This window comes from Ranitomeya imitator, chromosome 3, assembly GCF_032444005.1.
Source record: "Ranitomeya imitator isolate aRanImi1 chromosome 3, aRanImi1.pri, whole genome shotgun sequence".
In the NCBI taxonomy this organism is placed as follows: domain Eukaryota; kingdom Metazoa; phylum Chordata; class Amphibia; order Anura; family Dendrobatidae; genus Ranitomeya; species Ranitomeya imitator.
The window spans coordinates 139,890,040-139,914,273 of record NC_091284.1 but is presented as its reverse complement, the minus strand read 5'-3'; the positions used below and the strand labels follow the sequence as shown (position 1 = coordinate 139,914,273).

The window sequence follows — 24,234 nt, the reverse complement described above, 5'->3', positions numbered from 1 at the left end:
GTTTTTTTTCTCAGACTTTATTATTATTGTTTACTTACAAAGGTTTTTTTTATTGCAAAATATGTGTAGTTTTCTATTTTCGTTTTGCTCATTGATCTGTTTTTTCAGAATAAAAACAAACAAAAAAAGATTTCTAGTTCATTTTTCTTTTTTTTTTTTACTACCAAACATGTTCACAAACAGTCTAGTAAGCAAAAAGTATAAAAAAAATTGAGTTAGAGTGTCTAAAATCAAGGTTTAATAAGCCGGGTCATAGTGACCCGGAACACTACAAGTGTATAGTAAATGTGAACAAAACAGCAGGGTTAAAATAGAACTTGTATTTCTTCTGATAAGCCATTTTTTTTACCCGATACTTCTTTAACCTTCGTCAGGCTGCGTAATTTTACAACGTTAACAGGCTGCAGAGGTACAATTGTACCTTCATATATATTTTATTGAGATTTGGCCAATATATTCTGGACCAAAGCTGCAGAGATGTCACGAAATTTCAGCCCTCTACGGCTTTTCGGAAAAAAAAGTTATTGCAATTTTAAAACGGAATAGTTACAATTGTACCTACTCAGCCGGACGAAGGTTAAGTCCATATTTACTTTAAACCCCTTTTTTCAATGTTCGTGAGGTGGTAGAAGAAAAAGTCTTTATTGTCCTGTACTCTACAACCTATTTTAAATGAGAAAAAACTCCACTTTTCAGCTTAGATAAGTTGCAGCAAACTACAGCAAGTAAGACCTTCCCAAAGGACGGGGCTGGGTTCAGTAACTGCAGTACATTATTCAAACAGTGTATGTCTCATTATAGCGACCCTCCACCCTGGGGGAACTCTCGTATACCGTCGCCCTACTTGGCATTTGCATATGCCTTCCTTCACCTCCTCTGCTCAGATCTGAGTTCCTTTTCTCCTTCATCCAAGATGGCCACCACACCAGCATGAGGAGAGCACTGGTAAGTCTCTAAAACACAGCTCTCCACCCATAGGCAGGGGAGGCTGGTTTAGACTTATCACTACATTTGCCATCATGGAAGCCATCTTGGAAGCAGGATAAAGGGAGCTACAGTATGAGCGGGAAGAAGGCAATCGGAGGGCTCCGAGTAGGATGACTGGACATGACAAGTCACTTTTCATTCTCCGGGTGGAGGGATACTTTAATGAATATGGCACACAATGCTGTTAAAGTACTTTGCGGTGCACAAGACGTAACTCTGAGCAGCCCCAATGTAAAATCTAAAGTATGGTCTGTATGCCACAAAGAGGCCCACCTATAGCTAACCTCCGGCACAGATGTATGTGACCTGGGAGGCAGTAGCCATCTTGTGTATGAAGTGAACGTGTGAATGAAGAGCCCTGAGGCCTCTGCTGTTCATATCATCAATAGTTCTTCAGTAGAGGAATAAATGATAAATGGAATATGGCATTGACAATGTGATTAATAAGTTACATAACATTATATAACGTTTTAGACTCTTAGTACAGCAATGTAGAAATTGGTCAATCCCTGATTTGTGTCTCTGCATGGCCCCAACACAAGTAATTGATTCTTTTTTGCTGAATGTTTATGATCTGCTGCAGCTTAATATCGTTCATATTAGGAAAAGGAGCTTACATCATAGTCATCCTTCCAAAAGCCTTTGGGATTTTTTTAGTCAGTTTGATGGGTTTTTTTATTGTGGACTTAAGCATTCCTAATGTCTGGGTACTGACTTTAGAAACTTTGCACCTCCCTAGAATGTCTTACTTTATCTTAGAGCTGTTCATGGTGTTGGTGAGAGCACGTCCAGTAGGTAGAAAGGTGGGATTGCATCAATGATATTATATCTTCTACAGGCAAAATATATTCCTGTTGCTTTGTATTTTCCCCAGGGAAGGACTTGTATGAAGAACTGAGAAGTTTTAGATGTAAAAAGGCTTAAAGGCAAAGCCGGGAGCATTTAGCACTCGACTCTGTGCTCAGTGTGTGGGGAAAAAATCAGAGAATAATAATTTCTAATATTAAAAAGTTTTCAGGCTGCATATTTTGCAAAATTATTTATAATATACTACATTTCACGGTTAGGGGTGTAAATTATACATTTAGGAAACACATATTCAAAATAGAGACATGGGATGGTGAGGAGGACCCTGGTGAAGTTAGGAGAATACTTTATTATGGAATTGTATTATTAAATGGCCCAACCTTAAAGAAAAGGCCCCACATTAACCATTTCCCAACCGCTTACCTAAAATAAAACTCCACTGTGTAAAAATGGATGTAAAAAGGCCACAGCAGCCTCATTTGTTAAAATACCAACAATCAATAACATCAAAATCCCAATTTAACCACCTAAAAAGGATAGGGGCATGGAATTAAAGTTTTAATCTTCCATATTGCAACAACAGCTTCTTCACGCCGCCTTCAACAAGCATGTTGCCCATACTAGATATCCCACTGAGACCTAAACCCAGTTAGGTACCGGCTTATAACTTTAGTATGGGGGTCACCTGTCCCTATAGTGGTTTCCCCCCTTCCTTCTGTGCAATCCACCACTTTCCAAGACCCCCCCCCCCCCTTCCTTTTCCACCTAGTGCTGCGATGAAACGATAATGCCCAAATCCTATTACTACTTGTCAACCCATAACTGGAACAACAAAAGGGGGTGGGTGAGCGGGAAGATGCAAGTCCAGCATCAAGGTTTAGAATGCCTGCCCTCTTTGTGACACTAACCTATCTACCCCCCCCACATCAGTCTCTCCCACTTACCTATAAAAAAGGCCCTCAAACCCCCTCACTCCCTTGCCCTAAGTTTACCCACACAATAACTCCCCCAAAAATAACCCTTTATACACCGAACTAGGCCTAGCATCCCTCCTGAGTAATGGAGCCTTCCGCCATACCCGTGTGGGCTGTAGGGCATGCAGTCCAGGATATTTCTTGACTCTGGAATTGTATGACAATTAACCCTTTCTCAATCTATTACCTAAAATAAAACACCACTGTGTGATGTCGGATGTAAAAAGACCACAGCAGCCTCATTTATTAAAATAAAAACAATAAATAATCCCAAGAATACATAGATTAACCACCTAAAAAGGGGTGGGGGGTGGAATAAAAGTTTCAATTTTCCATATTGCATATAGCTTCTCCGCTCCGCCGTCAGCTGCATCACACCTGATTAAGGGCACTCAGCTGCATGTTGCTTGCACCAGAAGTCCTGCTGAGACCTAAGCCCAGAAGTGACCCATTTATAACTTCAGTAATGACATTGCACCACACGGGGGTCACTTTCCCTATTCTGGATTATCTCCCTTCTTTATATGCATATAAAGCTCCATATGCATGCGAGTCCCGCCAAAGATCTTTCCATCTTATTTCCTCTCCAAAATTTCCAGTTAAGGTACCTTCACACTAAACGATATCGCTAGCAATCCGTGACGTTGCAGCGTCCTCGTTAGCGATATCGTTTAGTTTGACACACAGCAGCGATCAGAATCCTGCTGTGATGTCGCTGGTCGGGGCTAGAGGGCCAGACCTTTCTTTGGTCGCTGGCTCTCCCGCTGACATCGCTGAATCGGTGTGTGTGACACCGATTCAGCGATGTCTTCGCTGGTAACCAGGGTAAACATCGGGTAACTAAGCGCAGGGCCGCACTTAGTAACCCGATGTTTACCCTGGTTACCATCCTAAAAGTAAAAAAAACAAACAGTACATACTTACCTAACGCTGTCTGTCCCCGGCGCTGTGCTCTGCACTCCTCCTGTACTGGCTGTGAGCGTCGGTCAGCCGGAAAGCAGAGCGGTGACGTCACCGCTCTGCTTTCCGGCCGCTGTGCTCACACAGACAGTACAGGAGGAGTGCAGAGCACAGCGCTGGAGGACAGACAGCGGTAGGTAAGTATGTACTGTTTGTTTTTTTTACTTTTAGGATGGTAACCAGGGTAAACATCGGGTTACTAAGCGCTGCCCTGCGCTTAGTTACCCGATGTTTACCCTGGTTACCGGCATCGTTGGTCGCTGGAGAGCGGTCTGTGTGACAGCTCTCCAGCGACCAAACAGCGACGCTGCAGCGATCCGGATCATTGTCGGTATCGCTGCAGCGTCGCTTAATGTGAAGGGGCCTTAAAGCCTTCTCAACAACTTCCATTAGTGTCAAAGGCCAAGTATCTATGCCAATTGAGTTTAAATAAAACTCCATGCCACCTCAAAACCTCAGGAGAAGGTTCTCCCAATTCGCAGTGCCGTACCACCACCACACCGAGCTTGGCAAAACAAGACACCACCTGAACAACTTTAATGTGCACCTTATTAATCCCCTCCACTGACCGCGCATGTTTCCATATGAGGCATGCTGCAATGTCAGCAACTAACCTGCTTGGGATGACAAGAGCCTAATGGTACCGTCACACTAGACGATATCGCTAGCGATCCGTGACGTTGCAGCGTCCTCGCTAGCGATATCGTCCAGTGTGACAGGCAGCAGCGATCAGGCCCCTGCTGTGCTGTCGCTGGTCGGGGAAGAAAGTCCAGAACTTTATTTGGTCGCTGGACTCCCCGCAGACATCGCTGAATCGGCGTGTGTGACACCGATTCAGCGATGTCTTCACTGGTAACCAGGGTAAACATCGGGTTACTAAGCGCAGGTGCAGGATCGCTGCAGCGTCGCTGTTTGGTCGCTGGAGAGCTGGCACACAGACCGCTCTCCAGCGACCAACGATGCCGGTAACCAGGGTAAACATCGGGTAACTAAGCGCAGGGCCGCGCTTAGTAACCCGATGTTTACCCTGGTTACCATCCTAAAAGTAAAAAAAACAAACAGTACATACTTACCTACAGCCATCTGTCCTCCAGCGCTGTGCTCTGCTCTCCTCCTGCACTGGCTGTGAGCGTCGGTCAGCCGGAAAGCAGAGCGGTAACGTCACCGCTCTGCTTTCCGGCCGCTGTGCTCACAGACAGTACAGGAGGAGAGCAGAGCACAGCGCTAGAGGACAGACGGCTGTAGGTAAGTATGTACTGTTTGTTTTTTTTACTTTTAGGATGGTAACCAGGGTAAACATTGGGTTACTAAGCGCGGCCCTGCGCTTAGTTACCCGATGTTTACCCTGGTTACCGGCATCGTTGGTCGCTGGAGAGCGGTCTGTGTGCCAGCTCTCCAGCGACCAAACAGCGACGCTGCAGCGATCCGGATCGTTGTCGGTATCGCTGCAGCGTCGCTTAGTGTGACGGTACCTTTAAGGCAATGACACTTAATGTCGTGAATCAAATCCCTCGAAGCCCTAGAAAACAAATCATTCCCACCAACATGCAGCACAAGAATATCAGTTGGACTATCCAAAACAATATGAAATTGAGATTGAAAGTCGGGCAACACTGTTTTTAGCCCTTCAGCTGTCTCAGTCCGCAGGTCGGAAGAGCCAGAGGGCCGGATGTGACCCACGAGCCGCACTTTGCCCATCTGTGCTGTAAATGGAACCTGACAGCTGATACATGCTACCCGATCTACGGGCAGCATGTATCAGACCTTTGCTGAGACAGTGTGGCATATGGTAGTTTTAAAGCTGCCAGAGACTCACGGGAGACTAGTTGGAAAGGCAGGTCTCTGGCAGTATTCGCCTGCCCGCTCCCCAGAAGTGATGGATCTCTCCCTACTCATGCATTCAGGGAGAGACCTGTCATTCCAGGACACTGGGTGGGGACAAGATACTGGGGACCCGCCTGTCCGACTTGCCTCCTGTGCACCTGGGTCTCTGTTTTCTTTGACATCATACAGCCATGCTGCCTGTGGATCGGGCACTATGTATCAGTGTTGGGTTCCTTTTAAGAGACTGTACATTTGAAGTAAATTGGATTGGTTACTACTATGTGTATTTTGTGGCCAGTGTTCTCAATTTTTGCATCTACATTGTATTCCACGTAGCTTTTTAGCTGTTTTCTGAAGGACACTGTGTCCTGCACTATGAATGGCAACACAGATCAAGAGAAAAAATGCAAGGCAATACCGGAAAGAAAACCACACGTTTATTAATACATCTGAAATATTAGTGTAGAGGCAATATAGGATAACAGGAATACAGACACCCGGGAGGAGAAAATACCTGGACTAGAATATACACCCTGAAATGTCAATGTCTAATGCAAAATAGCAATTTAGAAGCCATAAATATTTGTGTGCTGTGAAGAGATATACAGCACTAATCAACTCTACTATGGGGTGGTGCCCCAAAATAGGCCAGATGAGAATAGTAAATTAGTAGTAACTCCCCTAGAAGTGGGGACAAGAACAATGGTTACCAGTGTAATACAGTCAGTGGCGTAAGGCAGAACAGCAGGGACTGGGAGCCACCGTGTGTCATTTGGAAAGCTTCGTCCTTCACTTGGAAAGCCTTGACCTTCATTAGCAGGGGTGCAGCTAGTGCTTAGCTGTACTGCACGTTGAGTTAGTCGGCATGCACAACCTTCTCATCAGAGGTCCATCGTGCTGGCTTTTCTCTTCTCCATACTGTACACTACAGCTCTGCTTCTGCTTCTTTAAATGGACTGCTGTTATTAATACATCTCACCCAAGCATACTAAGAAATCAAGGCAGTGAAGTGAAAGCAAGGTTGTCTGGTAACTGGCACACATATAATGAGGCAAACAAGCCTAAATAATGTGCGGGGGAGGGTCTTGAAGTAACACTAAACATTAGTATCCTCACTTGCTTTCTTCTATTAATAGCTAATAAATGCAGTCATTGTTCTTTGTTTCATTGTGGAAAAATTTTCCCTGTGTTCTGCGTAACTTGTACAGACTAGTACCATTGTTTTTATTTAAAGAGTCTATCTATCTATCTATCTATCTATCTATCTATCTATCTATCTCCAGTGTGTGCTAATAACATATGCCTTTATTTTTCAGACATAGTCTATATTTAATTACATATATTTCTGTCAGAAATGTTTTGACCTTTCAGCTTATGCTTTTTTATACATTGAACTCAATAACATGAAAGCTCCCCCTAGTGGCCACTGCAGGTATCCAGTGTATTATCTTTTACATTTTTGTAAGCAATAAATCTGTGTTGGTGCAGAGGATTTGGATCTTTTCATCTCAATATTTTTTTTTAATCTAGGTCACAGTTATCATACTTTTATTGATACTCTAATCATTAGAGAGACTTTTACTTATATATAGATGTAAAAAAATGTTCACAAACCCCATTTGTTTTCTGATCCTTAATTCATGTGTTACTCCACTTCATCTCCTCTGTAATGAATTCGCAGTGGTGTGCATGGTCAGGCTTAGGGCTCATACTCACTTGCGCGAGACTCGGTGCTGCTGCCGGCACTCAGATCGGAGCGTGCGGCCGCATAGGAATACATGCAGCCGCATGCTCCGCTCCTCTGTGCCAGGTGTAGTGCCGGGTATTGCCATGCGAGACTCATCCGAGTCTCGTGCAAGTGAGTAGGAGCCCTCACAAGCACATTGGTTTGTAGTCTATGACCAGTTTTCAACATTTTTGTAATATGATTCATAGACCGAAAACAATTGGTTGTCAAAGTGTGACTTGTCCGATGCTGTTCTTACTGGATTCACTCATGCTGCTTGGCACTATCTGTTTTTTACCAACAATACGAGTAGGAAATTTTTTGCAATGCAATTATGTAATATTTCAACAAGGTTCCCCCAAACTTGTTGTTTATTAATTATGTGTAAGAGGTGCCATGGACTGTCTACAGTGGCCCCTTTAACTGTGTGGATACTCTGGCCCTTGGTGGACAGAATGGTTTTCCCACGTTGGGGTGGCAAAAACCATGCAGACGGACAGTAGCAGTAGTGAATTTTAATCATTAGAAGTTAACAATTTGATGGTTACAACATCTCTGTAATAGGTAACCACCTTGAATGGAGGGAGAAAGTTGGTTTACAACAACTAGCTAGCATTGGCAATACCTTGCTCATACTTGTAAACCTGTGCTAGCAAACACTTCAGCAGCACTTACTTCATAAAGACAGTCTTTTTGTTTCCTTCATTTTGCAGCACAGCACATCTTTATTGTTCTGGTCACAGCCTACTCAGATGGTCACCCGATACCCAGCAGTATCTCTTGTGTGGGAAATTTCACATTTGTCTTTAAATTCAGTTACCTCATTACAGTTCCTAACACACAGGTGCTTTTATTTTGTTTTCTCTTGTGAGGTGATTCTATTTACACACAGGCCTTGGTGTTCAGATGCATTTGTGTGGCAATCCTCATATTTATAAAAAAAAAAGAAAGCCTTTGTGCCCCCCTTTACTTTTTCTAATCTTTACTTTTGTGTTGGCTAACTTGGCCTTGTCAGCAGATATGATCTTCACTCACAGGAATAAGCCTTTTTGTACCTCCCTGTGGTGGCAATCTGTCTGTAATGGCGGTTCTTTCATCCAAGAGGACTTACTGTATCTCTTCCTCTTTTGGCAGACTATAACTGCTCCAGTGCACAATGGAGCTTCTTTCATGTTCTTCTGTAGTACTGGAGTTGCACACCACTTGGCAAGTGTTACCCTTTACTTGCTAGCTTACTATATGGGCTTTAAAGGGCCACTGTCACCCCCTCCAGCCGTTATAAACTAAAAGAGCCACCTTGTGCAGCAGTAATGCTGCATTCTAACAAGGTGGCTCTTTTAGTTTTTGTTTCTGTTATTTCCACAATAAATGTATTTATAATTCTGCTGAAATACCTATCTTTGTCCATGGAGGGGGGACTGAAGCCTCCTCTTAGAAGCGCCCAACTGCCGTCAGTCATCTCTTGTGTAGATTTTCACCGCCCTCTCAGCGCTGTTATTGTGTGAATTCCGGCGCCTGCGCTCTGCTCTTCTGCCTTGCGCAGGCACATAGAGCATTATCCGTCCGAGCGCTGGTGCCGGGTTCCTTTCTGTGCCTGTGCGGTCAGTGTGGCCAGCCTGTTACTGAATCCCCGCCCCGCACTGTGTTATGCAGTATGCACAGTGCGGGGCTGTGATTCCTGGGTATGCGCACTGAGCTTGTCAGACACTCCACAGGTCCCCCGCCTTCCAGCGTTGTTCTGTGCGGCTGTTCCAAACGCCGGCAAGGATACCTGTATATTCCGGCAACGCTGAAAGGCGGGGGACCTGGGGAGAGTCTGAGAAGCGCAGTGCGCATGCCCAGGAATCCCAGCCCTGCACTGTGCATACTGCATAACACAGTGCGGGGATTCAGTAACAGGCTGGCCGCACTGACCGCACAGGCGCAGAAAGGAACCCGGCACCAGTGCTCGGACGGATAATGCTCTATGCGCCTGCGCAAGGCAGAAGAGCAGAGCGCAGGCGCCGGAATTCACACAATAACAGCCCTGAGGGGGCGGCGAAAATCTACACAAGAGATGACTGACGGCAGTTGGGCGCTTCTAAGAGGAGGCTTCAGTCCCGCCTCCATGGACAAAGATAGGTATTTCAGCAGAATTCTAAATACATTTATTATGGGAATAACAGAAACAAAAACTAAAAGAGCCACCTTGTTAGAATGCAGCATTACTGCTGCACAAGGTGGCTCTTTTAGTTTATAACGGCTGGAGGGGGGTGACAGTGGCCCTTTAAGTTGCTGCTTGCTTCTGTCTGCAGACTTCTTCTTAGCACAAGCAGCACACTCTCCAAACATCAAGGCGGGGTGGGGAGGCATGCTAATGCCATTTCCACGCTCCCAATAACTCATCATTTCTAAAGGGAATCTTAGCGTGTTGACGTTTCATGCTCTGCATTCATCACTCCAGATATCACTATTTCTCCTCAGTGGTCCATTGTCTGGGCATGTTAGATGATGTCTTCTTACAAATTCTATTCATATACACAACACTAATCCGTCAGATCACAAATACAGCACTTCACTGGATCTGTTACAGTGGTCACAGTGTGAGTGTGTCGTGAAAGATGAGATTCCCCAGCGCTGTGCAGCATTTGTGACCGGAACGTGCTACTTACTGTTCAAACAGAAACTTGTGGAACTAATGGATGGGGGAAGTGTTTCAGGAAGGATGGTTCTAAAGAAAGCACCGTATCAGGTGACATCTTTGACACATCTACCCAATATAAAAGGCTGGAAGAAGATTGGCACCAAGAAGTGAAACCAGCAAGATGTGTGCTGAGGGACACCGTGGCTGAGTCACCGTTATATGCTTGAAGGCCTGGACCAGCTGGTAGTTGTGAGTCAGTGAACAGGTTGCAGACATCGCCTGTCAATGAATTGGACTTCGCCAGTCAAAACCTGAGGCTTAGCCCGTTGCCAGTCAAGACCCATGAACCATACTATGCCAGGCAAGATCCGAGGGCCAGCCCTCGTTCTTCTTCGGCCCGATAGACGACCATTGCAGGTCAATCAGTGAAGACCAGGTGTGGACTCCAGTCAGGAAATGGACATCCTCTGTGGTGGTCAGGAGGCGCTAGTGAACCAGGCTGTTACTTCCAATGCTGATGTACAGTGTTCGGTCTGGAGCTGTGCAGCAGATGGGATGGGGGCCGGCCAGTGTGAGAAGGACCCACAGAGAATTACTTGACTTTATTAGAAGGATTTGCGGCCTAACAATAAATACAGGTGACCCCTGTTAGCGCCTGTAGCTTAAGTGAACCGTGTTGGCGAACCATTTTATTGGCTTTCTTATTGTAGTGGATGTTGTACCTATAGAAGTTAGAGTAGCGGATTTCTTCTGCAAGTGTTATTGTGTGTTTATTGCCATCTATGCTAATATTTGTATAGTCTTAATATCCTGTATTTGAACAATTTACTTTCTACAAAATTACCCTCTCCTTTGTGTTAAGAAAATAATAGTCACAGTCCTGACCAGATCAGCAGGAAGCAACAGAGGTTCACATAGCGAAAATCTATGATATTTGTAACAGGGCAGCAAACTCACTTTTGTGGTGGAAAAAGCACTAGAGTTGCATCTGGGCACTTGCTAGATTACTGCACAGCAAAAGCAGGGCTAAAACTTGTCCATTGATGCATTCTTCAGAGCATCAGCCATTTAACTCTAGTTTGAAAGACTTAAATGGCTAATTAAAATAAAATGTTCACTCTAAAAGGCAAAGGAAAAAGGCAATAAGTGGTATTCCAAATTGTTCAGGAAGCAAAGTACAAATGAGAGGGAAACTGGTCACTTTGGCAAGATGTGCTTCTAACGAGTACGGTACATATCTCTCCAGAAGTGGGCGAGATGTAGAGAGCTGTTGCTCCTCCTTGTGCCGATAATGCACAATGGCAATCACAGTATGTAAGGAGGCAACCATCGCTGCTTGAAAGGACAGGTCATGGGTAGATATTAGGTCACTTTATTGAAGCCACACGTTTCAGCATATAACAGCTTCCTTCATCAGGCCGTCCACTACATTCTATCTATATTTTTTTAGCGTGTTTTAATTCCTTGGAAATAAAAGTATGATGCAGGGTCCTGCAATAGGTTATGTCCTTTAAAGATGTCTACATTTGCATCCATTTTGAGTGTATCCAGATCAATATAAAAAACGTGAAAAAACAGGCGATTTTCAATTTGAGCTTGATCAAATTTGTGTCATTTTGTTATAAACGTATTGACTTTGAATATAGAAACTCATCTCGGGATTGGGCCGAAGAAGATTTGCATGCTGCGTTGTGCTCTGTACAGGTATTGAGTTTAAAGGAAATCTCTCAGTAGGATTTTACCCCCACAAACTGTTAAACTGTGCATGTACTTCTTTCTTAGGCAAGTCCAGCAGTACCTTTACATGGCCTATGTGTTCCTCTGTTACTGAGAAATCAGCAGTTTAATAAATATGCAAATTAAGCTGGTGAGCTATGTTTGGCCTTAAACCTCTGTTCTGTTCCCTGCCCAGTTCTGTCTCCTCCTGTTTGACAGTCTTTTTGCTGAGTGACTTTAGGCAATGGGCCCATCAGTCAAGCAAGAGGAGGCGTCGCTGGGTGGGAAATAGAGCTGGAGTGACAGAGGCTTCAGAGCTACATATAGCTCTCAAGTCTCATTTGCACATCAATTAAAGCTCTGATTTCCAGTAATGGAGGAGCAGACCAAGTCGCGTGGACAGACCATTAGGCTCTTTGAGGAGGAAAGCAACGTAAGACATAAAGGATTATAAAGCTAATGTCTTATGAACAGAAACATTTCTGCAGTCAAAAAAGGTTTACTTAAAAATGACTAATGTAATAACTTGTATAATGTAATAGCTTGTATTTTACAAAATAAATACAGCTGCGCCAGGTCTTATTATTTTTGGTGGAAAAGCTTTTGTCTTTAATGGTGCCATCTTGGAAACATACAACTTTTTGTTTGATTTTTGTTACATTCTTTTTAGGAGGTGAGATGACTGGAAAACAACTACTTTTTTTCCCTCACCATCCACTACATTGGAATAATTAAGCGATATTTTAATAGTTGGGCTACACAACAATATTCAATATATTTTTATTTATTTTTAGATATTTTATCTTTACTTAAATATTTTATTTAGTTTTTTTATTGCCAAATGAGAGAACAATTTCAGAGTTTTTGGTTTTGTTTTCATTTTTTAATAACAGTTTTACATTTTTCTTCTGTATCGCAGTGTATTGTTCTGTAGGCATTATAATGTTGCTGGGCCAAATAAAAGTACTTACAGGGACAATTCATTAACCATGATGACCTACCAGAACCTCTTGATCGCTGTTGATCCCAACTTTTAAATGGTAAATTGCAGTTATTGGAGCCAGCTTTGAACGTGGCACTTGTAGGCAGGTGTTCGCTGTATAAGGCCTCATTCACACGTTCGTGTTTAGACACATACTTGAAAAAACGGTACGGATGTCATCAGTGTCTACTTTTTTACCATCAATGTCATTAGTTTTCCACGAATGGATAAAAAAAAAAGAGCTAAATTATAAATCTTCTCCAATACTTTGCAATGTTAAACATGGACTGTACACTGATGCTGTCCGTGTGCTGTACGTGTTCTTCACAGACTCATAGACTTATACTGGCCCTAGTCATCTGTGCTGCCGTAAAAAAGCGGACATCTTCGTGTGTTCTGCATGGACTCGCGGTCTGTTAAAAACACGAACATGTGAACAGCACTAGAGATTATAATAGCTTCGCCTCGTATCCGTGAAAAAAAACAGATACTACACGGATGTCTAACACAGTATGACAAAGCCTCAGCTTAATAACACGGCATCCATCGTGTATGGAGTGAACTTTGCTCTTGAAATATTTAGGACACAACTTATACATAAACTATAATATTGTGCCATCGCCACCAGAATTCACATTGCTGAAAAACTCCATCACTCTCATTTTGCTGAGTTAAAAAAAAATAAGCTAGCTAAAGGGGTTGTTCACTACTTGGGTAATGATTACCTTTCAGCGACACAGCCGTAGATTTTCTCCTCCAAGAGAATCAGGCCAATCATGACAATAACCCTCTGATCAGCGTTTGCTCAGAGTGTCAGAACAGTGTGATCTGATTTTCTCCCATGAGAGGACCAAAGCACACTGAGGGCAAGAAGGAGAACAACATTTCTCCATCTTCTCCATTGTGTCAGTGCGCGGAACTCAGACAAGCACTCAGATGTCATCCTAGTGCAGTTTGATCATTTCCACTCACTCATTGACTAATAATCGGATCAAACTCGAACATGCCTCAATTTTTTTCCTAAGACCGGCTCTGTCCTAGGAAAAGATAGGACATGTGCATAGCCACCACAGAATAATATTGGTTCGAATGTGATCAAATGTTTTGTTGGATCATACTTGGATGGAAGCTGGTGGTGTGAGCAAGCGCTTAGAATACGTCATTAATATCAGATAAGCGGGGATGGACACCCAACACTCCTACTGACCAGCCGTTATCTGCTCATGTAGCCGCCACATGGAAACTGTACAGAGAGTAGCAGCCGTACATTGGCTGTATGGTATGCCTATTATACTCACACCGATGTCCATATTATATTCCCCAGGAGACATTTTGTCACTTCATGGAGTAATGTTGTTTTTCGTGTTTCTGTTTTCTGTTTTTTTTTCATTATGTGTTAAAATTCTCTAGTATATGTAACGGCTTTGGAGACAAATGACTTTTCTTTTGTTGGCAGCTATAGAGAATATTGTGCAGCAGCTTCACCAGGTGTATAATTTTATTACTAAAACTTGGCACCAAATCAGAACTAAATTGCTGCCAGTTGGCACTAGGCTACTAACAATATGAAAATGGTCAGGATGATGGAGTAGATACTTAACGATACAGTCATCACGTTATTACCGAAGCACCATCACAGTATCTCTTTGTTTATTTTTCCTAATTTCTTAATTTACGTAAGTAATTGTAAATTATTAATTTAACCATTTGTACATTTCAATTAAAATGTTTATCCAACCTTTGCAAAAAAAATAAAAAAGCAGCAAATGTTATAAAAAAACAACAACAACCAAATCCAATACTCACCTCTCCATTTTCCCTCTAATTTAAAAGGTCTGTAGTTCCTCCCAAGTGTCCCGCATTTGGCAAATAAAGAAATCTTTTTTGATCATTTCTCCTGGATTGGATGCTGTCCTTCATTGCTTCTTCGAAGTGTCCCGCAGGTGACTGCTGCAGTGAGATCTATGGTCGTATGCTCTAGTAGGGTTTTTGGAGCTTCCATAGATTAGCGGTGATCCCAGTAGTACGGGTGATGGCTAGGTCTTCTGTGATGTAGTGGGGAGGGGTTTTATTTTTCAACATTCTTCTTCTAAAAAGTGTCCAAGCTTTTTTGAAACTATCACTGATTTCTGCTGTTACTAGTTCTTCGGGTAGACTATTAGGGCTCATGCGGATGACCGTATTTTCAGTCCAAGTGTAATACAGCAGAACATCGGATCACACTCGGACCAATGTCATTCTATGATGCTGTGAACTTGTCCGATTTTTTTCCTCGGGCATAGTCTGCGGAAAGTCTCAGCATCCATGGTTTGCATGATTCAGATCACTCTCGACCATGCAAGTCAATAACTACGTGGAAAGAATGGGACGTCATTCGAGCGCTGCCCAATTTTCATAGACTAATAGAATGGAGAAGATGGCAAATTTTTTTTACTATCTTCTCCTCACCTGAGAAAATGGGATCATACTCTGGTCAAACTCTGATCATAGTGTGATTAGAATATTCGGACTGAAAATACAGTCGTGTGACCCTAGCCTTACACAGATGAATGGTTCTTAGAGCAGAGAAGCCTTGCCTTCTGTTATGTAGTCAGTGATCTACAATACATCCAGATGCTTCTTTACAAGTCACTCTCCTAGTTTTACTCATCCTAGAACATATGATACTGAGAACACATTTGTAATTTTCCAAAGCTGCATAGTGTTTTCAAAGATCACTACAATAATCTGCCATGTGTGAACCCAACCTTACCGTGGGATATCTGCTCTTGCCCCTTAATTACATATGGTTTATTGGTTTATTAGGAGTGGTGGTTGGCCATCTCACACGACAAACTATAGCATAGTACACTGCTTGAACTAATGTGAGACAAGTGTATTCTGGTGACATTTTGTTTTTTCACACTAATTACAGGAAATGACCCAGTAATTAATAGCATGAAATCATCGATCGTCTTTCTATCCATTTTAGTGTGTGGGCAGAGTGACATTACTACATTTTCTATACCAATTAACCAATATGAGAAAATTGAAAGTGTACACATTGCTTCTGACGCTTTATGTGTGACTCAAAGGAAGAATATGGAAATTTAACCTCTTATGTATTTTTCCTGACTTACGGACCTATTACATTTTATTTTCAGTCCTGATAACAGCGCTAATGACCTACCTGCCTCTGGTTCCATTTATATTCAAGGCAAAATACACATGTATACCTATTGTCTACCTTGTGGTCCACTTGTAAAGTGTTCTTATATGTTCTTTAAATATTTGAAGCCAGCGTTTCTTAACGGGGTACTGCACAAGCGTCTTAAAGAGTTTTTTGTATAACAAATAGTACATTTAGCAAAGTACTACATCGTTATAAAAAAAGCTTTAAAGGGGATCTGTCAGTTGTATCTATCCTACTAAGCCGTCTATATAGGCAAACAGGTTATAGGAAGCTGCATAATATGATACCTTGATATCTGCAATCTGATGTCTGATTCCAGAGAAATCCACGTTTTTCTTATGTCAGTGAGCTGTTCAGTACTATGGGCCAGACACTGATCTGCATGAGAATCTGCCTCTATAGCTTATTTTAATGAAAAGAGACGTTACTAGTGAGAGACATGTAACTAACACAGAACAGTAGAAGTGAACTTTGTATCATTACAAACACATTTGCAGCAGCAGCTCTCACAGCTCTGCTGTACTGTAACACCGACTGCCTGTTAGATGGAAACTAAAGCACTATAAGAGAAGAACTGCAGATGTGTTTAAAGCTGTACTGTGTCAATTATAATCACACACCGATCTGCAGGATGTTAGACTGTCAGTTATTACATGACTCACACTGATAACTCCCCCTTTCATTTAGAATAAGCTCTGGAGGCAGATTCAAAGGAAGCTCTATGCCCTGCCCATAACATCTCATCCACATATAATAAAAATGTGGATTTCTCTGGAATAAGCCATCGAATCGCAGAGTTTATTCAACTTTCTGTAACCTTCATGTTTAAGTAGAATGAAGAGTAGTTAAATACTCCCTTATTCTCCATAGGAAGAGGGGATTAAAAGCTGTAAGACTCCTCTGGCAGAGGCATATCTCACTGAGAAAAGGAATATAACTGCCTGATCCTTATCTCCCCACTGAGGACCTCATACACATTAGATGGTTAGCTGTCAATGTTGAAAATGGCAGGTTTAGCTGAATTACATCTAATGTGCATGGCTAACGGCTGATACCTTCAGTTTCAACCCGCATTGAGACTGTAATGACTACACATGGAGGAAAGAGCACTAGTCATGGTCACCTCATTGTGACATGTCCAAGCAACTATGGGAAAGGTTGGTATGGAAATCTGGATGTGCCTGTAACAGGAACATGGAAAGATTTTCAGCTGAATACAGTAAAATACCATTGTTTTGGTTTTAGCCTAATACTTTTTTGAAAAAATTTAGCAAAAAAATTTTCATTCAGTGAATTATGTTCTCATGGTTGGTCATGCACACTGGAGGTAGTGCCAATGATAGATACCTGGAGTTCTTGTCACATTGAAGAAACAAATTATTATTAGAATGATAGGAACCAGTATCCAAGTACATAATAATAATAAGAAAAAGCCAATGCTCCTATATAAATTGTGAATATATAGTCATCTCATGCATTCCTTTTTCCATTCCTCAAGAGTTTAATATTTTTTTCCATCTCAGTTGAACACAGCTGGAAGGGGAAAAATAGCAGTTGTATATCTGTCACTGGGCACCGCTGTGTAGTATCATTTATTCCCCATTCAGTGCAGCAGACATAATCTGTCAGTAGTGGAAAATCCGCAGACTCTCATTGAGCGGTATGGTTTGCGAAGTTCATGCTGCCATGGGTTTGTTTCAAGGTGAATGTAAATGTATATGATTTCTTTCATTGATGCATGAAAAATATTTGGCGGTTTATACTCTAAAACAATTGAATGTGAATTTGAACTTAATTTAACTAATCGAAATATAAAGACATTTCCATTTAACAGCATAAATTGACTCTACTGTGTACATTAAAGGTTTTCTGCACCGTAAATAGGCGGTATACTCAACGGTCAAGAGACAATCCCTGTGTCTTCTAACACAGGCCATGCATTTTAAAGGGGTTAGACAATGATTGATTTTCATAATGGAAGGTCTATAAGGCTGTTAAATCTGTTTGTAAGTAATCTGCCATATTTCTACTGTAACAAAAAATACCCTTTTAATCAGGGGTGTCAAACTGCATTCCTCGAGGGCTGCAAACAGGTCATGTTTTCAGGATTTCCTTGTACTGCACAGGTGATAATTTAATCACCTACACAAATAATGAGTTGGTGATTAAATTATCACCTGTGCAGTACAAGGAAATCCTGAAAACATGACCTGTTTGCAGCCCTGAGGAATGCAGTTTGACACCCCTGCTTTTAATCATTTCATTGAGGTTCTGAGCAGAACCAGTCTCCTTCCTTCCCCCTCTGGCAGCTGATAATATAGTTTCTTCTCACTTACCTCGCAGAAGAATTCTTAAATATTACACTGCTATGGACAGTGATCCTTTCGTGATAAGCAGGGTAGAAAGCTTTTTTACTGTTGGCTGCTCTGCAAGGAGAGTGTAACTGACTTTGTATCCACCAACCCTGCAATTTCTTAACACTCTGAATACCAGATGTCATTAGAGATGAGCAAAAAATGTCCTTGATCCAGCAGCCACATTGATATTCCTACTACTACTTGTGGCTTTCCCCGAGCCTTTCCTGATTAGTAGGCCACCACAACATCATTACGTGGCAGGGCGACGCATACAGGGCTCTGGTCCGGAGTACTGAGGTGGCTGCTGGACCAGTGTTCTGCAAGTCAATTTCCTCAACTCTATGTGTCATACTATGTTAATGTCATATGTTTTCATTTTTAATAGGATATAAATCAGAAAACGTATTTAATGATCTCTGTTTCTAATCAGTATGATAGTCAATTTTTACTACTAAGGCTAGACTTAGGGGCCTCAATATTGACTTTGCTGCGAAAAAATGTTTCACTTTATGGTTCCTCCAATCTTGCATAGAAAAATGAATGTGGATGTCATCAGCATTGGCATTGGGCATTACAGAGTGATCACTGGGATAGGTAATGTACGTTTTTTCTGTTGATACTGCTGTGAATTATGAAGTGTATTTATTAGGTTTCATTTATCAAGTGCTCTTTTGGTTCTGAGCATGTGCTGCAGCGTTCTCAGTTTTTTTTCATCTGTAAACTGATTCTACAGCTAACTTACTCCCAGTGTGGGCTGCTTCTTCCTGCAGCTATGTCCTGTAAGAGGATATCTAGTGCCGGCTTTCTCAGGGGGGGGGGGGGGGGCGGGGGATATGCTAAATTATATACAGTTTGAAAGGATTAAGGTTATGTGCACACGTTGCGGAATGAGGTGCAGAATTTTCTGCACAAAATCCGCATCTCCTGGCAGAAACCGCAGCCGCGGATTTGCCGCAGATTTTGTGCAGTTTTTATGTGGAATTGATGTGGATTTTCTGCGGTTTTTACCACTGCGGATTTCTATAATGGAGGGGTGCAGAAACGCTGCAGATCCGCACAAAAGAAGTGACATGCACTTCTTTTAAATCTGCAGCGTTTCCAGCGCGGATTTTTCCGCACCATCTGCACAGCTTTTTTTTCCCCATTGATTTACATTGTACTGTAAATCACAGTGCGGATCTGCAGCGTTTCTGCGCAGAAAAATTTGCTGCGGATCCGCACTAAATCTGCATCGTGTGCACATAGCCTTATTTTTCTAGTATTTTTAATGATTTTAACTAAAATGATTGACATGTACTTAGTTTCCAGTGTATTCTGAACATTCTTACAGCTTCCAGGGTTTTCCAGGTGATGATTTTTAAAAGTGCTCTAAACGGTTTAAAATAAAAAAAAAAAAGATTGATACAGAGCTGAACTGTACCAATTCTGTCCAGGTCTTGTTCCAACTCTAGACCATTTCCTACTGGTCAGAGCTTCCTGGTCATATCTTCTACGCAAAGGAAGTAACCGCTCATCCAATCACTAGCTGCAGTGGTGACCTGTCTCAGCCAGTGATTGGCTGAGCAGCCAATTTCTGCCAACGGACAGGGCCAGAAGGCACATATCAGTAACATAGTTTCCAGTGCCTAGGAAGAGTTAGGTATTGTGACTCCTAAGTAGTCCCCTTAAAGGGAGTCTGTCACCCCTTTTTTTTCGATTTGAGATAAAAAATATGGTTCAATTGTGCATGAGCTCTGCATTACATCAGTACCTTTAATATCCCCCGATTCCCCACCTTTGCTTAGAAAATACCTTTGTAATCTCTCCGTTTTCCTATGTAAATTACCCCGGGCGGGGCCTATTCGCTGTCTCTCCCTCTGCTCCTCTGCGTTCTCAACGTAACGAGATCTGTGAATAGCACAGATCCCATACAGTTTCTGCGAGTGCGCATTGAATTGGCCTCTAGCGCCTGCGCAGTATGCAACAACGCCAACGCAGGAAAGAAGAAAAATTAATGCGTAGAGCATGTTACGTCGCTGCCACTGCCGCTCCCCGCGCCCTGCCATACTCACGTGTCCTCGGCATCCTGGCACGTCTCCACTGCTGCAGCTTCTTCCCTTCAGTGCTCGCTCCAGGTTTCTGCCGCTTGTCGTGTGCGCGCGCATGCTAGGTTCAGCGCTGCGCGCGCACATTTCTTAACTCCGTTCTGGTACCTCCTTCCTGTCCTCTCTATTACCTTGGAGGACTCCTAAGCCGGAAGTGCTAAGCAGCGTCGCTTTATTACCCTGCCTCTTCCTTTCCCCTGTGCCTGATGCTCATTTGTTATTACAAGTGGTCTTGGCCGCATGCCTTTCCGTGTACTTTATTTCCTGACTTGGTTCTTCCTTTGCTCTCCTTAGATCCAGTCCTTGGTGTCCATCCTGTTTGCCCTTTGTTTCTGCCGTACCTGCCAGCCCTGTGTTTCTGCCGTACCTGCCAGCCCTGTGTTTCTGCCATACCTGCCAGTCCTGTGTTTCTGCCGTACCTGCCAGCCCTGAGGCTCTGCTTTGTCCGTCAGTCCGGTGTCTCAACCGTACCTGCCAGCCCTGTGTTTTTGCCTTCCAGCTCTTGTCTTTACTGAGTTCGTGCTCCTATCTCCCGCTTGTCAGTTCCCCTCCTCCGTCCAGTCCGTGACTCGCTCTCTAATCCATCCTTGTTTCCCAGCTGCCGTGGCGATAGTCTCCAGTGGGTCTGCCCCTAACGCTCCCTTTATGGGGGGTGGTCCATCTGGTCAGCTCGCCCGAGGGAGGATCGTTGTCACAGTCCACTGGGTCCACTCCTTGGTATTCTCACTTGTGTCCTCATAGAGCAAGGCAGTAGGTGGGGAGAAACTGCGAATAGGCCCCGCCCATCGGACCAGACCGAGGTAATTTACATAGGAAAACGTAGAGATTACAGAGATATTTTCTCAGCAAAGCTGGGGAAACGGGGGATATGAAAGGTACTGCTGTAATGCAGAGCTCATGCACAATTGAACCATATTTATATCTCAAATATAAAAAAAGGGGTGACAGATTTCCTTTAAAACAAATAATACCCTCTTAGTACCCCTGAAACCAAATAATACATCCTGAGTGCCATAATGCTCCCTATGTGCCTCCTTTTGAAAGTATTAATGCACCCTTAGTGTCACATTAAAAAGTAATGGTGCCCCTTTCAAATGTAATAATGCCACCTTTGTCCGCCCCTCACAACAAAGGTAAAGTTTACACTTGCCTGATTTGAGCGACCAAGTCCCTTCTTCACTGTAAACAGTCCAGCACAGAACGAAGTTGTAGAGCAATGAGGATCCAACAGTATCAGTGTTTTGATGATACAGTTCAGAGAAGAGCTCACAATTGCCCTGGGAAACCCTAAGAATTTTACACCCAGTGTTATTGCCCCTGTTGTACCCATATTGTATACCAATACAATGGGGACATGGTTAGCACTAGCGAAGGACCTACAGGCGATCAGTGTGGATGACCATTATTTATTTTATTATTTTCAAGGGAAGCCTGTCACCTGATTCATGATTCCCAAACCACAGGCAGTATGAATCAGAGGCTACCGCACACCGGGTATATTTTTTTCTGAAACACTCCAGCACTTAATGACCTGGCTGGGGACTATAGCCGAAGACGAGATTAATTCGGCACCACACCCAACTGGCTTTTTCCGTGAAAGCAACAGGTGATAGACAGGTGTCTACTACAGTGAGAAAAGCCTGTTAAGACTAGTCCAGTTTTGACCCTATGGCCGACGTCACACTAGCAAATTGCATCCGATGCGAGATCATCGGATGCGATATGCTAATGACACTCGGCTCCTGCTCGCAGCAGAGCAGGAGCCGAGTGTCATGCGTCTGTGCTCCGATTCTCTCGCACAGGGAGGATCGGAGCACAGCTGCGGAGGAGGCGAAGAAATTAATTTCTCCATCTCCTCCATTGCTGGGGTCCGCTTATAACGCACATCACTCGGATGATATCCGAGTGGTGTGCGCTGTCTCACTCGCACCCATAGGCTTATATGGGTGCGAGTGAGCAGAGAGTTTTCCTCGGTCCGAGACAATCGCAGCATGCTGTGATTGTCTCGGACCGAGGAAAACGGCCGACAAAAAGTCGGCTGCTGGGAGCTGCCCCATAGCTTAACATTGGTCCAAGTGCAATGCGATTTTTTTTTATCGCATTGCACTCGGCCGTTTAAAACGCCAGTGTGACGCCGGCCTATCTCCAGCTGTGGTCCCCAGCCAGATTTCCTGACTATATTTCTCTGGTGCAATAGATCTTTTCCGAGAAAAATATCCATAGCTGCAATCGTGCACTAAAGCCCCGATTCTTGCTGATGGTTTGCTTGCTTGCTGTGGTTTGCAGCATGAATCAGATGACCGGTTTCCCTTAACTGGTCTGATCCCCTTTAAGAATACTTTGCGTAGAAAATGCCTTAAAGACTTGTATAACCTGCAATGATTGCACTTATTGGACATAAGATGGAAGGAAAGTCTGCATTCACTCTGTTAGTGCAGACTGCCGAATTGCACCATTCCTCGGTATTCTCAGCGTGAGTGGTGTACGGTGTGTGTGCGCTTCCCTGTCACATGACTACATGTATGCAATTTGCACTTGTGGTCACGTGATGAATAGATTCCTGCATTCTTCTCAATTCTCTTCTATTGAGAGAAACCGTGTGAGACTAGACGACACGTGATCACAAGTATGCATATCCATGCAGTCACATGACCGACCACCCACAAAGGGGTAATGGGGCTAACGTGACCGTGTGCTCATCCACGATGTCCAGATTCAACAGTTGGCAATCACATAGAGTGAACCGGATGACCCCTTTAAAGACACTGTTATTGTCAGTATTGCGCACTACTGCTTAACACCTAGTCAGCATCCAGGTCTTGTAGCCGCACAGCCGAGGCTGAACAGAATTACTGCTTGCTTCTCAAAGAATAAAGAATGATTCATAGTTTCAAGAAAGTTGGTTTCCATAGTGACTCCAGCCATAAATACATATTGGGCTGCTTAATGGGCTAACCCCTTCAAGTCACTTGCTGCCTCACAATATTGTAATTTGCTATTGCTACATGCAGAATATCCATGCAGTATTAAAATAAAATCTTGGTTTCATTGAGGTTTGTAAACATATTCATTGATTTCTTGTATAGGGGAATACCTGTGCTGATTGTTGTGGAGCGCATTCGGTAGCAGAGTATAATACTAGATATTTTCATACTCCGACATTAGTATCGCTCCCTATCCAAATGTAAAAAAAATTTTTTGAACTCAATTGCCAAGTATATTTGTAGAAGAACAAAACAGACTATTAATGGCCTATTATAGAGTGTTACAGATCCTCTCATTGGTTTGAGGACCTGCACAGATCAACAGTATATTGCAGATTTTTCATGGTCTTGCCACTATTCTCAACAAAAACACTGCAAAAATGTGATGTGCATGAAATTGCTGCTGGCACCCTCAGGCCTTTGTTGTGAGGTGATTCCCTAGGCGGTCACATGCCCATGCCCTGCTGGACACCATTTGTCAAACTGCTAAGACCACAAGAGGCTATTTTTTATTGTGGTAACTCAGTAATGGCGAACCTTTTAGAGGCCGAGTGCCAAATGGGAACCCATAACCCACTTATTTATCGCAAAGTGCAAACACAGCAATTTAACCTGCATACTGATGTTTTAGTCTTGAAAAAACAACTCAGAGAGCAGGGGCAACAGAGAGCAGCCACAGCCAGGCTGTACTATGGAGGACAGAGAATGAACTTCAATCCAATATTGCAGCCAGCATGCAGCCAGTGGGTAAGGAAAGGGTGAATCAACACCGGAAAACCCCGCCCCTATGACTGAAAATTGTTCCCTCCAAATTCAGGTGACAGAGTCCCTTTAAGTCTAAGTGGGTGTTATTAGATGTTTTTCACTGGGGTTTGTACTTCTGCCTCCTTTATGCCACTGACCAATCATAAGCAGGCAGCAACATAAAAGTCAAAAGAAGAAAATGTCCAGCTTCACCGAATCCATGAAAAAAAGTTTTCTTTTTTTCACAAACTTAAATATGGAGGATACAAACTTCAGCACAAACAATATGGGTAC

General features: G+C 43.1%; 1 protein-coding gene across 7 annotated transcripts in view; it reads left to right on the top strand.

Moving 5' to 3' along the window:
- The window catches only part of CDKL5 (cyclin dependent kinase like 5), a 442,123-nt gene that overhangs the window by 231,484 nt on the left and 186,405 nt on the right, over window positions 1–24,234 (top strand). The window lies entirely within an intron of this gene.